We start from the raw sequence: 13,869 nt of genomic DNA on the forward strand, positions 1-13,869 counted from the left end.
GCGTACCGCTAGGGCAAAACTCTCGTAATCAGACAATGTGGACGGTTGTCAAGAGAAAGCTTCCAAGCAAATAGCTTGCGAATGCTACGAAATACGAACCGACATGTGGGCAACAAATTGATGGTTCAACTTCAGAGGCCTAAGTCATGACGGACCTCCGCTTTGCACCACCAAGTAATGGAGTTCGTCAGAAAAACGGGGCCGATTGTAGTTTTGCGACGACTTGTGGGGACTCACCGTCGCTGGCCATAATCTTTGGGAGCGGGTATTGCCTGCACCCGGATCTAGTTCACGTGTTTACGTTGCATCCCAAGATTTTTATCAACCTACATCGAGTTTAACATAAATGCAAAATATCTAAATTAAATAAAATTTAAAAAATAGTTAAAAAATTTAATAAAAGAAGGGGGATGGGAAGTGGTGGTTGGCGAGCACGGTCGGGTGTTGTTGAGATTGGATAGGAGGCCAAGAGATCATTGTGTTGCCAAGGCGAGGGTCACGCAAACCCTCGCTCCACCATGGCGATAGCTGTGCAACCATCTGTTAGTGGTACTTTGTTAATGACTAAGGCTGCGTGAATGTTGCCTTGCGTGGGAGATGGTCTAAACGACTCGCTCTGCCGGATGAAGGGATGTTGTCTCCGGGTACTAAATATACTTACTATCTCTATTTATCTAATTGTTGAATTCGTGTCAACTAAGGCCCTAAAGTGGCTAACTTAGTATCAAACAAGACCTCAAGCTCACCGGCCGACCAAATCTTCGCTGACTAGCGAGCCCGTGCACCTCGTTTGCATATCATGTGCATCTTCCATGCGTACAAAAGATGTACATGAGATGCACGAACTTGCCAGCCAAGGAAGATCTGATTGACTGGTTAGCTTGGGTCTTTATTTAAGATTAAGTTGGCCACTTTAGTGGTGTATTTGAGATAATGTCCACTATGGGCATTCCTTTAAGAAAAATGTCCCACCTTAGACCTTTTATATGAAATTTTCCCATTAATCACATAAAATTTCTTGCGCATACATTGGATTGCCCTAATGAAGGCTTGATCTAAAAAAATTGAAAGTAAACGAAGTTCTTAAATCGGTTCATCATGAATATTTGGAAGAAGGTCAGGTGATGATTAAGGAGCACCTAATATGGTCCATGCATGATGCATCCCAATGAAGATTGAAGAAATTATTGTCATAGTTGTGAAGTGTTGTACTATATTTGACAAAGTTTTTCATCTACATTGTATGACTTGTTTCTTTTGATGGTTAATACAAAAAAAAAAACCCCAAATTAGTACACTTGTGACAAATTTATCCAAAACTAATTTTTTCTTCGCCAAAATCCCCAAACTCGTACATCTTTGACAAATCTACCCTCCGTTAGTTACCGTTAATTTTTACTGTCAAATTGCAGAGTTGGATGATACATGACACTTGATAGGTGTATCGGTTTGGGGTTTTACCCTCCGTTTATCATAGGTGTACCGATTGTGATTTTTCGTGGTATTAATCTAATTTAATGGAAACTAACGGAGGGTAAAATTGTCACAAATGTACCAGTTTGGGGTTTTTGGTGGTCAAAAAATTAGTTTTGAGTATATTTGTCACATGTGTACCAGTTTAAGGTTTTTGGTGGTCAAAAAATAAATTCTGAGAAATGAATTCAAGTTTTTGAAAGCATATATCTTATTTTTATCGACAACGAAAAATATTTTTCGAGCCCCATTTTCCCAAAGAAACAAATGATGAAAAACTAGGAAAAGAACACCCTTAGTGTAGGTGTATATTGATTGATTGCATAATTTGGGTTTTTATGTACTTTCTTTTATTGCAAATGCCAATAAAGTTGAAGGCCGTGTGAATTCATGCTTGGAAAATTGCAAGAATTCTTAAGCCCCTCAAGAATTTGGAGGATTGCATTTGCAATTAAAACAAAATAATAAATCGTGTACTTGTAGAGAAGAATGTATGGGACAAAAGGAATGATAGATACAAATTGCACATTACTTTGCTCAGAAATTGTTGTTTTCCTATTTAATTGTCATAAGGCTTTTTAAAATTACTCATCACCTTATCGTTTCATGTCAAAGAGATATTGTCTCTTCTGCCATTTATCCGTTGAAATGTTTCCCAATAGATTGGCAATTCATTGACTGAAATATATGCGTATATTTGGAAGACATCAAACTTGAAATTCTAATCTCAAAAAAATTACATGAGATTCTAGGCCTAAACCTAAGAAATTAGAATTCCTTTGTGGACTTAGAAATCAATGTACTAATATTTCTTTGAGAAAAGCCATAAAAAACCTCAAACTATTTCATTATGGCGCATTTATCCTTAACTTTTTTTGTGATATCAAAAATCTCAAACTATGCCCACTGTGACACATTTATGCTAAACTTTTTCTAAATTTATACCTATGTGACACACTAACCCTCCGTCAAGGTTCTATTGGATGATTTTTGTTGACACCTAAATTTTATCTAACAATTTAGAGTTAATTACATAAAAAAATTAAGGACTAATCTTGGGAACATTACTAGTAATAGACCCATACATTTGCATATTATTGAAGCGGCAGCAGGAGGGCTCTAAGTTAAAAGTTCTGAACCTAATTGATTTAATTGGACTAAGTTTACAAGAGCATGGAAATCTGCCAAAGCCCGTTAATAATGGCCGAGAATTATAAGATGGCAAATCCTACTATTTGTGCGTGATTGAATATTTGGAGAAGCGAACAAGGGTAATTAAAGATCTTCACGTGGCCATGGACAAAAGGGAAAGATAACACTAACGGAGGAAAGGAATTGTTTGTTGCTCTATGATAATGCTTCAACGTTCCAAAAGCATCAACATCACAAGTGGTTGTATAATACTAGTAGAACACTCATTTTCTTTTTCTTTCTTTTTTCTTATGTTATGAATAAGTAAGAGATTATCCTTATTTCTAGTCATCATCCTAGTCCAATAATGAGTGATTTGTATTATATCTTGGGATTCACCACCACTAACAAGCTTTTCATGTAGTCTTGCATGCAAGTGCTTTAATATATGCAACTATGCATTTACAAATGTAATGACTCACCAAACAAATTAATGGAGTGGGGTCCACTAAGTAGTCACGGTGCCTGCATAAGAATGCAATAATACACATTCGGGTCTTTGTGATAGGCTCGCTAATTAACGATTCCCGCTCACTAAAATATTGAAGATGGACATAAGCATAAGTGAAAAAGTCACCAAAAACCCCAATTTATGCCCTCCGAGACACATTTAGCCTGAACTTTTATTGTGACATCAAAAACTCCAAACTATGCTCACTTTAAAAAATTTATTCTAAATTTTTTCTGGTGACATAAAACATTCCAAATTTGTAACTATGAGAATCTTTTACTCTCCATCAAAGTTTCGTGAGATGATTTTTCAGCTAAAACAAGGTCGATTTATTTCATTGAAGTCACGTGGGCTCTACGTCAATGCCGTTTGCCTTCTAGCGTCCATCTAGGCAAATTTAAATGATGCTTGACAGAAGGTAAATTTATCACATAGTTGCAAGTTTGAGATTTTTGACATCACTGAAAAAAGTTTAGGGTAAATATATCATAGTGACATAATTCGGGATTTTCGGTAGCTTTTTTCCTTTCTTATATGCGCGTTGGGAATGTAAGTGTGCTTTTACTTTGGGAAATCTTGAAAGTAGTTTTTTTTAGAGGAGAATTAGGTATTTTGAAAATTTCTCTCTTCTACAGTGATAAAGTGTATAGAGGATAATATGATAATAATAATAAAGAAAAAAGATTACAAGGTGTATGAATCGTAATACCCACTTAAGAAATAAAAGAAAAGCTATGTCACATTCTTAACAATGGCAATGCGAATCTGCCTAGAAAAACTAAAAATGGAAAAATAAATAAAAAATTAAATTTAGGTCCACCATTTTAAATTTTTATTGGATTTTTATTAGCAATTTTGTCTTTTTAAGAAAAATGGGGGATTTAGTCCTAAAAATAGTAAAAATAATCAACAGGCATTAACTCGACCTGTGTGGTGCAATTATTTGTTTGATAAAGATGGATAGAATTTTCTCTTCACACATCATCAATACAATCAGATGAACGAGCGTTGAAACCAAATGGGAAAATAACACAAACAGTTCTTGAACTTTGGCCCAATGTGCAATTTGATCCATGAACTTTTAATTTATTCAATGTAGTCCCTGAACTTTAGCTGAATGTTCAATTTGGTTCATGAATTTTTAATTTGTTCAATGTGGTCCCTGGACTTTTAGTGCATGTTCAATTTAGTTCCTGAATTAATAAAAATATTCAATATAGTCCTTCCATTAATTCAAGTTCAGGGAATACATTGAACATTTTCATATAGTTCAGGGATTAAATTGAACGTGTACCAAAAGTTCAGGATCCACATTGAATAAATTAAAAGTTCGAGGACCAAATTGAACATTAAGCTAAAGTTTAAGGACTATATTGAAAAAATTAAAAGTTCAGGGATCAAATTGTACATTTAGCTAAAGTTCATGGACTGTTTGTGTCATTATCCCAAACCAAATTACCATATAAATAAATGAAGATTATCCCAGTGTCCTGCATCTATATAAACAGCAGAATCACACCATTCTCGTACCAAAATCCAATAAATAGACTACAAATCATTGCTCATTTGAAAACAAATCAACCATGGATGTTAAGGGTGCGCATCGAATGCATTCCGGAATAAAAATTCTGTTCCGGAATGCATTCCGGAACAGAATGGCGTTTGTTAAAAAATTTCCGGAATGCATTCTGGAGCGATTTTTGCATTCTAGAATAAAAATGCGTTTGTTAAAAATACTTGATTCCAGAATGCATTTTTAATTTCAGAATGCATTTTTTGATTCCGGAATGAGTTTTTGGCAAGAAAAAGAGAAGCTACTTTTTGTAGCTTCTTGATTCCGGAATGCATTCTCCCTATTTTCTCACAATTTTTTTTTTCAAAAAATGCATAAAAATTGAAAAATTCTAGAAAAATTCATAAAAATTTCCAGAAAATAAAAAAAAGTCAGATTTAGGGAAAATATGAAATTTGGTGAATTTTTTTTTAAAATAAAAAAAATCAAAAATTTCAAAACTTCACAGAATAGCTTAAAACACATGTGGCCACCCACTTTGAGTGAAATTTAAATTTTTTGAGGTGCCAAAAAAAATCAAAAATTTCAAAACTTCACAAAATGGCTTAAAATACCTGTGGCCACCTACTTTGAGTGAAATTTAAATTTTTTGAGGTGCCCAAAAAAAAGAAAAATAATAAAAAAATAAAAATTTTCAAAACTTCACAAAATGGCTTAAAATACATGTGGCCACCCACTTTGAGTGAAATTTAAATTTTTTGAGGTGCCAAAAAATAATAAAAAATTTCAAAACTTCACAGAATGGCTTAGAATATCTGTAGCCATCCACTTGGAGTAAAATTTAAATTTTTTGAGATGCCCAAAAAAAAAAAATTCAAAACTTTACAAAATGGCTTAGAATACCTGTGGCCACCCACTTTGAGTGAAATTTAAATTTTTTTAGGTGCCCAAAAAAAATTAAAAAAAATCAAAAATTTCAAAACTTTACAGAATGGCTTATAATACATGTGGCCACTCACTTTGAGTAAAATTTAAATTTTTTTAGGTGCAAAAAAAATCAACAAATCAAATAGATTTCTGTTCCAGAAATCAATTTTTGAAGCAGAATTAGTCATGTTTTACCAAACAGATTTCTCCTCCAGAAATTAATTTCTGGCAAGAATTCCAGAAATCAATTTCTGGCAAGAATTTGATTTCTGGAGCAGAATGGTTACCATTCGCACCCTAAAAGTTGTGCTAAATTGGTGGTGGTGGTGGTGCTGATGCTGGTGGCCCCGATAGCATTACAGGCATCTACCACTGAGGTGAATTCATTCGATTCGTTCGCTTGTAAGATTTATTGCGGGATCAAATGTGCTCTGAAGGTCCACAAAGATGCCTGCGTTAAATATTGCTACGATCGTTGTCCCCATCACGCATCGAAGGTTGAGAAATTCGAAAGCCATTGCAACCTCGATTGCATGGTGTCCAAATGTCTTGAACTGCATCCTAGTACGAAAACAAAATCTTCACCTTTTAGATAGAAAAGATGTCCGTTTTTCTTCGTTCATCAATTGTGATAGGCTAAACCTTCAACTTTTTGTTTGATAATTGGATTGCTCGTAAAAGCAAGAGAATTTTACTGTTGTTTCATGGAATAAAAATCTACTATCTCTATTATTCGAACATTTGGGATCCATCTGCTTGGCAGGCAGCTTGAATTTTTCAGAAAATGCCTGCGCTTTTCAAGGAATTTACTTTTGTTTGGCTGTAATGAAATTAGTTTCCTATGTTTGTTAACAAGAAATTCTATACTTTTTCTTACATATTTTCTTTTGATTGGTCCTTGAGAGTTGGGTTTATGGGACGAGTGTGGGCATCGAGGAGAAGATATTACATGATTTGTAAATCATAAAGATCAATATCATTTGGACTGTTAAACAAGTGAATCACCATATTGTTAATCATGTGTGCCCCACATGGCTAATGGTGCAAATGGGCTTGGTCTACATATTCTTTAATACACCAACACAATAGTTTTTTCGAGCATCAAGACCTCGATTTGTGCCTTTGGAGTCCTTTTTCCAGGCTTTGAATGGCCAATGACGATGATTGAGGTCTTAATGAATTCTAATATTTAAAAGCATGGATCTTATTTTTATTGACAACGAAAAAAATTATTCTAGCCCCATTTTCCCAAAGATACAAACGATAGAAAAATTGGAAAAGAACACCCTTAGTGAAGGTGTATATTGATTGATTGTCAATTTTGGAAAAATTATACATAATAAAGATTCTTTTAATTATCTTTTTTTTGTATTTAAATATTTGGAAATGCATAATGTGGGTTCCTATGTACTTTCTTTTATTGCAGATGCCAAGAAAGTCGAAGGCTGTGTGAATTCATGCCCAAAAAATTGCAAGAATTCTTAGGCCCCTCAAGAGTTCGGAGGATCGTATTCGCAATTAAAGAGAAATAATAAATTGTGTACTTGAAGAGAAGAATGTATGGGACATAAGGAATGCAAGATACAAAGTGCACATTACTTTGCTCGGAAATCTTTGTTTACCTAATTAATTGTCATTGGTCTTTTTAAAAGGGCCACAGCTTTTTTACTCCCTCTATTGTTAAAACGCTCATTAACACAATGTGCTAACAATATTGCCCTTTGTTTTCGCGACCCACCTCTTGAGGGCCGCCCCGGGAGAATAGGTCTAGAGGTATTTTATGGGACCCTCCCTAAGTCCATACCTCGCATGACATTGGTTGTTTAAATCTACGTATTCGATAGGAGTCGTCACTAGCCACGATTAAAGGTCAGCTAGAAATCCTAATCGAGATGCGGGAGTGTCATCTCGAAAAAAACACAACTAGAGATTCTTAGGGATCGAGGACTTGATTACACTAATTTTTTTCAACTAATGTTTTTTCGGTACCTAAACTTGACTATTTGCTAACCAAACTGTCGAGGCAGTCTATAATTAATCGAGAATTTTAAATTTCATCCTAACCATTCTAAAAGGAAAAACAACAATTGATGCATTTAAAGTGCGCAATCAATTGAAATCAAAATAAAGATGCACAAACAGCGACCTAGTATCATTTCTAAAAGAAAAAAAAAAGACAATAAAAAATCACTAAGGTTTAGCCCTGAAGGCTTATTCAATTTGGAATCAAAATTTGTTCAAACCTAAGTGATCACTAGGTGAATTCCAATTCTTAGCTTTTCCCACATTTTTTTTTTTTTTTCTGAACTTTCTTATTTTCTTATATGTTTTATTGTAGAAAAATTGTACTTCGGACCGGGTCAGGGAACCCGGTCCGGTTTGTGGGTCTCGTCCGGACCCTAAAGGTCCGGGTTGGGTCTCAAATTCCTACCGGCTTTCGGGACTGATCCAAATGTGACCTTGGTCTAATGGGCTCGGGCTATTCCGACAAATCAAGCCCAAATTTCTGATTTCCTTTTAATTGATCCAAGCCCAAAACCTACGTCAGCCCATACGTTCAACCCCAGCTTCACAAAACCTTCAGCCCATATTTCTATGTATTTTTTTTTAATAATATCCTTTTCTATTTTTATTTTTATTTCCTGTTTTTATCTTCTTCTTCCCGAATCTGCACCTTGAGTCATCTTCTTCAAATGGACTCTTCGCCGGAGATTCACATCTAAAAACGACGCCACTGGCCAATGCCGAACCACTTTTCATCGGTCGTCCATTACGGCCGCCGCCGGACTTCCACCATCAGCCACTATATTCATCACAAGTGGTTGTATAATACTATTAGAACACTCATTTTCTTTTCCTTTCTTTTTTTAAGAATAAGTAAGAGATTATCCATATTTCTAATCAGCATCCTAGTCCAATAACGAGTGATTTGTTATTTTATAACAAGCTTTTCGTTTAGTCTTGCATGCAAGTACTTTAATGGGAAAAAACCACCAAAAACCCCAAACTTTCCCACCTGTGACACATTTACCCCGAACTTTTTTTTGTGACACCAAAAACCCCAAACTTTGTTATTTGTGACACATTTACCCCGATATACATTGTCCATGGGCATTTTCGTCTTTTTAGCTTTTTCTTTTTCTTTTTACTTTTTTTTTTTCTTCCGTGAGGGGCCCCTCGCGGCGTGCGAGCGAGCCGCCCTCGCGGATCCGGCGAGGGCCGCCCTCGCCGGCGTCAGCGAGGCTCGCCCTCGCTCGCCCGGCGAGGCGAGCCGCCCAGGCGCGGCGAGGCTCGCCTCGCACTGGGCGAGCGAGGCGAGGCTCGCCGGCGCCGGCGAGGCTCGCCTCGCTCGCCCGAGCGAGGCGAGGCTCGCCGACGCCGGCGAGCCTCGCCCTCGCTCGCCCGGGCGAGGCGAGGCTCGCCCGACGCCGGCGAGCCTCGCCCTCGCTCGCCCGGGCGGCGAGGCTCGCCGGCGCCGGCGAGCCTCGCCCTCGCTCGCCCGGGCGAGGGCGAGCCTCGCCCTCCTCGCCCGGAGCCGGGCGAGGAGGAGGCGAGGCTCGCCGGCGTCGGGCGAGCCTCGCCCTTACCGGGCGAGGAGGCGAGGCTCGCCCGGCGCCGGCGAGCCTCGCCCCTCCCGGGCGAGGAGGGCGAGGCGGCGAGGCTTGGGCGAGGAGGGCGAGGAGGGCGAGCCTCGCCGGCATCGGGCGAGCCTCGCCCTCGCTCGCCCGGGCGAGGGCGAGCCTCGCCCTCCTCACCCTCGCTCGCCCGGGCGAGGGCGAGGCTCGCCCGGCGCCGGGCGAGGCTCGCCCTCGCTCGCCCGGGCGAGGCGAGCCTCGCCGGCGGCGTCGGGCGGGGCTCGCCCTCGCTGGGCGAGCGAGGGCGAGCCTCGCCCGACGCCGGCGAGGGCGGCCCTCGCCCGACGCCGGCGAGGGCCCCCCTCGCCGGAAAGAAAAAAAAAAAGTAAAAAGAAAAAGAAAAAGCTAAAAAGACGAAAATGCCCATGGACAATGTATATCGGGGTAAATGTGTCACAAATAACAAAGTTTGGGGTTTTTGGTGTCACAAAAAAAAGTTCGGGGTAAATGTGTCACAGGTGGGAAAGTTTGGGGTTTTTGGTGGTTTTTTCCCTACTTTAATATATGCAACTATGCATTTACAAATGTAACGAGTCACCAAACAAATTAATGGAGTGTCGTCCACTAAGTAGTCACGGTGCCTGCAAAAGAATGATAATACACATTCGGGTCTTAGTGATAGGCTTGCTAATTAACGATTCGCGCTCGCCAAAATATTGAAGACAGATATAAGCGTAAGTATAAAAGTCATCAAAAACCCCATTTTATATCTTCCGAAACACATTTATCCTAAACTTTTTATTATGACTTAAAAAACTCCAAACAATGTCCACTTTCAAATATTTATCCTAAATTTTTTCTCGTGACATAAAACATTCCAAATTTGTAACTATGAGACATATTTACTCTCCGTCAAAGTTTCGTGAGATGATTTTTCAGTCAAAACAAAGTCGATTTATTTCTTTGAAGTCACGTGGGCTCCACGTCAACATCGTTTGTATTCCGGCATCCATCTAGGAAAATTTTTAATGATGCTTGTTGACGAAATCTTGATAGAAGATAAATATGTTATATAAATATAAGTTTGAAATTTTTGACATCAGATAAAAAAGTTTGGATAATGCTCATGTGACAGTCTGTTGCTTTTTTAAAGAATGACGGTGCCTTCTGCACCACTAGTTTCCCTTGAGGCAACTGATTAACGAGTTTAATTGGCTCCCAAGCGTTAAGGCAGAAGATAGGAGAAAAAGAGACGCATATCATCCGGCCTAAACACATTAAGTCATTCTACAATTCTTGTTCTCTCACTTTGAGTCGCTTTTTTTCATCAAATATTGGACGTTGCTAGAAAGTATTTTTTAAATAAATTATGTTCCTGTGTCCTCAACCTTCATTGGCACCTCTAGATTTCGGAACTCTGAACCTTAGTGCTAGGCCTGAAATCTCGCCCGTGGTCAACGAGGTTTGTGATGCCCTCACCCCAAACCAAGTGAAGCTCGGCCGGCGACCTTAGTGCTAGGCTTGAAATCTTGATGCTCTAGATTTCGGAACTCTGAACCTTAGTGCTAGGCTTGAAATCTCGCCCGTGGTCAATGAGGTTCGCGATGCCCTCACCCCAAACCAAGTGAAGCTCAGCCAGCGACCTTAGTGCTAGGCTTGAAATCTCGATGCTCGGAAATTACATGGTTGCTCGGTTTAGTCGGTTTCCTTAAGAAATTTAGAATCCCACTTGATGCAATGTTTCTTGTTGGCAAATCCCGCTGAGTTCTATTGCTTAAATTTTATTATTTAGAAAAGGTTGGCCACAATGAAAACAAGGAAAAAGAAAAGAAGGAAAAACAATCACAATTTAGATACTTAGAAGTACGAGATGGTTTATTTATTCCGGTTCAGCGTCATAGGTTTTTTTTTTTGGTCGAAAGCGTGATAGATTAACTTGATTGCTTTTTCTACTATCAATCTTCCAATTGGATTTAAATCTTTCATTATGAGAAACTGTAAAATAAACATGATCAATAGCTATGATTTTTTTTATCTGTATAAAATTAATTTATTGTGATTTTATACCTGATGGCCACAAAAAAAACTATACAAAAAATCTCTTAGCTATTTTTTCTTTTTGAGTTCAAAATTCTGAGGCCATCTTAGAAATGGCTCTAACAAATTTTTTAAATCTCATTATATAAGTTAATGGACTCCATAACACGTGTAAAGTGAACGCATATTTGATGTGTCCTAATATTACAATCCCTTTCATGGATTACTAGTATCTACAATTGAATAATTTATCTCAACGTCTGTGATAACACAACTTTTGTCACGCCCCGCACCCTACGAGCGCGCGATCACCCCTCGATGGTCGATCATTGAACGCGACGTCTCAGGACGCATCGCCGACCCAAACGAACTACGCAAGCGGAAGCGAAATAAAACAACCCGGACAATAAAATATGACGAAGGGATAGCACAAAACAATAATTCCAAATACACAACATCAAAACGGAGTAGTGGTTTGGATATCCTACTTCACTATACAAAAGAGGGGCACACAAAAATATGGGGCAACTTGACCCGTCCTCCACGCCCGAGGTACCCTGGTGGCGTCTCCAATCAATCACGGTCGCGGATCTGAAAGTGGTTATATAATAACCGTGAGAACGAGTCTCAATAAGCAACCCCCTATACCCCACATAGGCCAATGCGTACCCAGACAAGTCGTACATGCAATCTACCCCATAACATATAAAATAAAATCGCATCCTTATACTTACCTCACCATCGAACCCATGCTAACACTGCACGTTAGTCATAACATGGTAATGCAGTAATAGTAACTAAATAGCACATCGCAATTGCTCAAACGCCAACCACACTTGCACGCAATTCATCTTACTAATTCGACCACACATTCAATCAGCCAATTCAATCACACTCAACCAGCCAATTCAGTCACACTCAACCAGACATTTCAATCACACTCAAATCGCATGCGTGGCCGAACATCTTTCTCACGACCCGCGCCCCTTGCGCCTCGAGGTCCATTCTCACTTGCCGCGCCATCTGCGCCTCGGGCCCACTTGGCACACCGGCCATTCATGCTTTCACACGGACCGCCGTCAACACGTCCCAAGTCCGTAGCCCTCCGATCAATCCGGGCTCAATTTCCAATGACCGACGTAAATACGTCCCGGTCCAACACACCTCTAACGGGCCACCGTCAACACGTCTCAAGCCCGCATCCATTTGGCACACCGGCCATTCATGCCTTCACACGGACCGCCGTCAACACGTCCCAAGTCCGTAGCCCTCCGATCAATCCGGGCTTATAATCGACAGGCATGCACACGCCATTCAATTCAATCAATTTCACGCCAATTGCATTAAACCATCCATATTCACAACTCAATCCAATTCACAATTCGCCACGTCAATCCACAAACCCGACGTTCAAGTCGGCCACGTACGATTACCCAAATCATGCACATTATTTTATCCAATCCAATTAGCACAATTATATCATAATATAATTAAATTAAATCACGCTCTAACCGTTCTAAGCCCGAGACAAGTCATAAAATACCCAAAGTACTAAATAGGATTTAGAAAGTCACTTACTTCAATATGGCCTGGGAAAAACCCACACGGGCTCAAAACAGGCGGATGAACAGTAAACGGCCGGATGAACAGTAACGGGCGGATGAACAGTGACGGCCGGAGCTCGGCCACGGCCCGGGGCAGTCCGGCCACGGCCTGGGCATGCTTGGGCTGGCTGGGCAGCGGCTAGGCGAGCTCGGCCACGGCTCGGGACGCTCGGGCGACGACGACAATGACGGCGGTTGGACTGGTCCTGGCAAGCACAGCGGCTGCAAGAGACTGGGTAAGGTTGCTGGAAGCTAGGTGGTGGCGGACGGAGCAGCGGCGACAGCCGGAACGGCGGCGCGCGGCGGCTGGACGAGGCGGCGCCGGGGAGAGTCCAAAACAGGGGAGCGTCGGTGAGGGAGAAAAACAGGGGAAGGGCGGTGGTGGCGGCCAAGGGGGGGGGGGGGCGGCAGGGCGGCGGGGTGGGGGGGAAAGGCTGGGTGGTGGAAACGGAGCGGCGGCGGCCGGAACGGCAGTACGTGGCGGCGGCGAAGCCCGGGGCCGAAACAGGGAGAACGTCGGGGAAGGAAAACGGGGGAAAGGGGAGGTCGCGCTTGGCGGCCGGGCGGCACTGCCGGCGTCGCGGGCGGCCGGGCGACGGAGGGCGGGCCCGACTAAGCGGGCGAGCGGCGCGGATAATCGCGGGACGCAAGGGGCACCGCTTGCTCGCGTGCGGGAGACCGGCGACAAGGCGAAGCGAGGGCGCGAGCGGCGATCGCGGGCGACAGCGGCGACAGCGGCTCTGTCGGGCGGCACGGCGGTGCGAGGCGACGACGGACGGTGGTCAATGGCTGGTCCAGTGAGCAGCAAGCGGGAAGCCGGAGCGATCGCGGCGGAAGAGAAGACCCACGGAGAAGAAGAAGAAGAGAGAAAGAAAAGAAAAGAAGAAGAAAGAAAGAAAAGGAAGAGAGAGAGAAGAGTGGATGGGTCTGACAAGGGGGGGACAGACGTGCGCAAGGGGAAAAGTGACCGGAGAGAGAGAGAGAGAAAACTAAATAAACATTCAATCAAATATTAATTGCGATCCGATGGCCCATATTTAAAATCGAAAACGATCTACCGATCCAAATTAATCCTAGAATAGAATAAGGGACAAAGGT

This window comes from Syzygium oleosum, unplaced genomic scaffold (assembly GCF_021117445.2).
Source record: "Syzygium oleosum isolate NSW1041296 unplaced genomic scaffold, Sole_v2.1 Sole_v2.01, whole genome shotgun sequence".
NCBI classification, from domain to species: Eukaryota; Viridiplantae; Streptophyta; class Magnoliopsida; order Myrtales; family Myrtaceae; genus Syzygium; species Syzygium oleosum.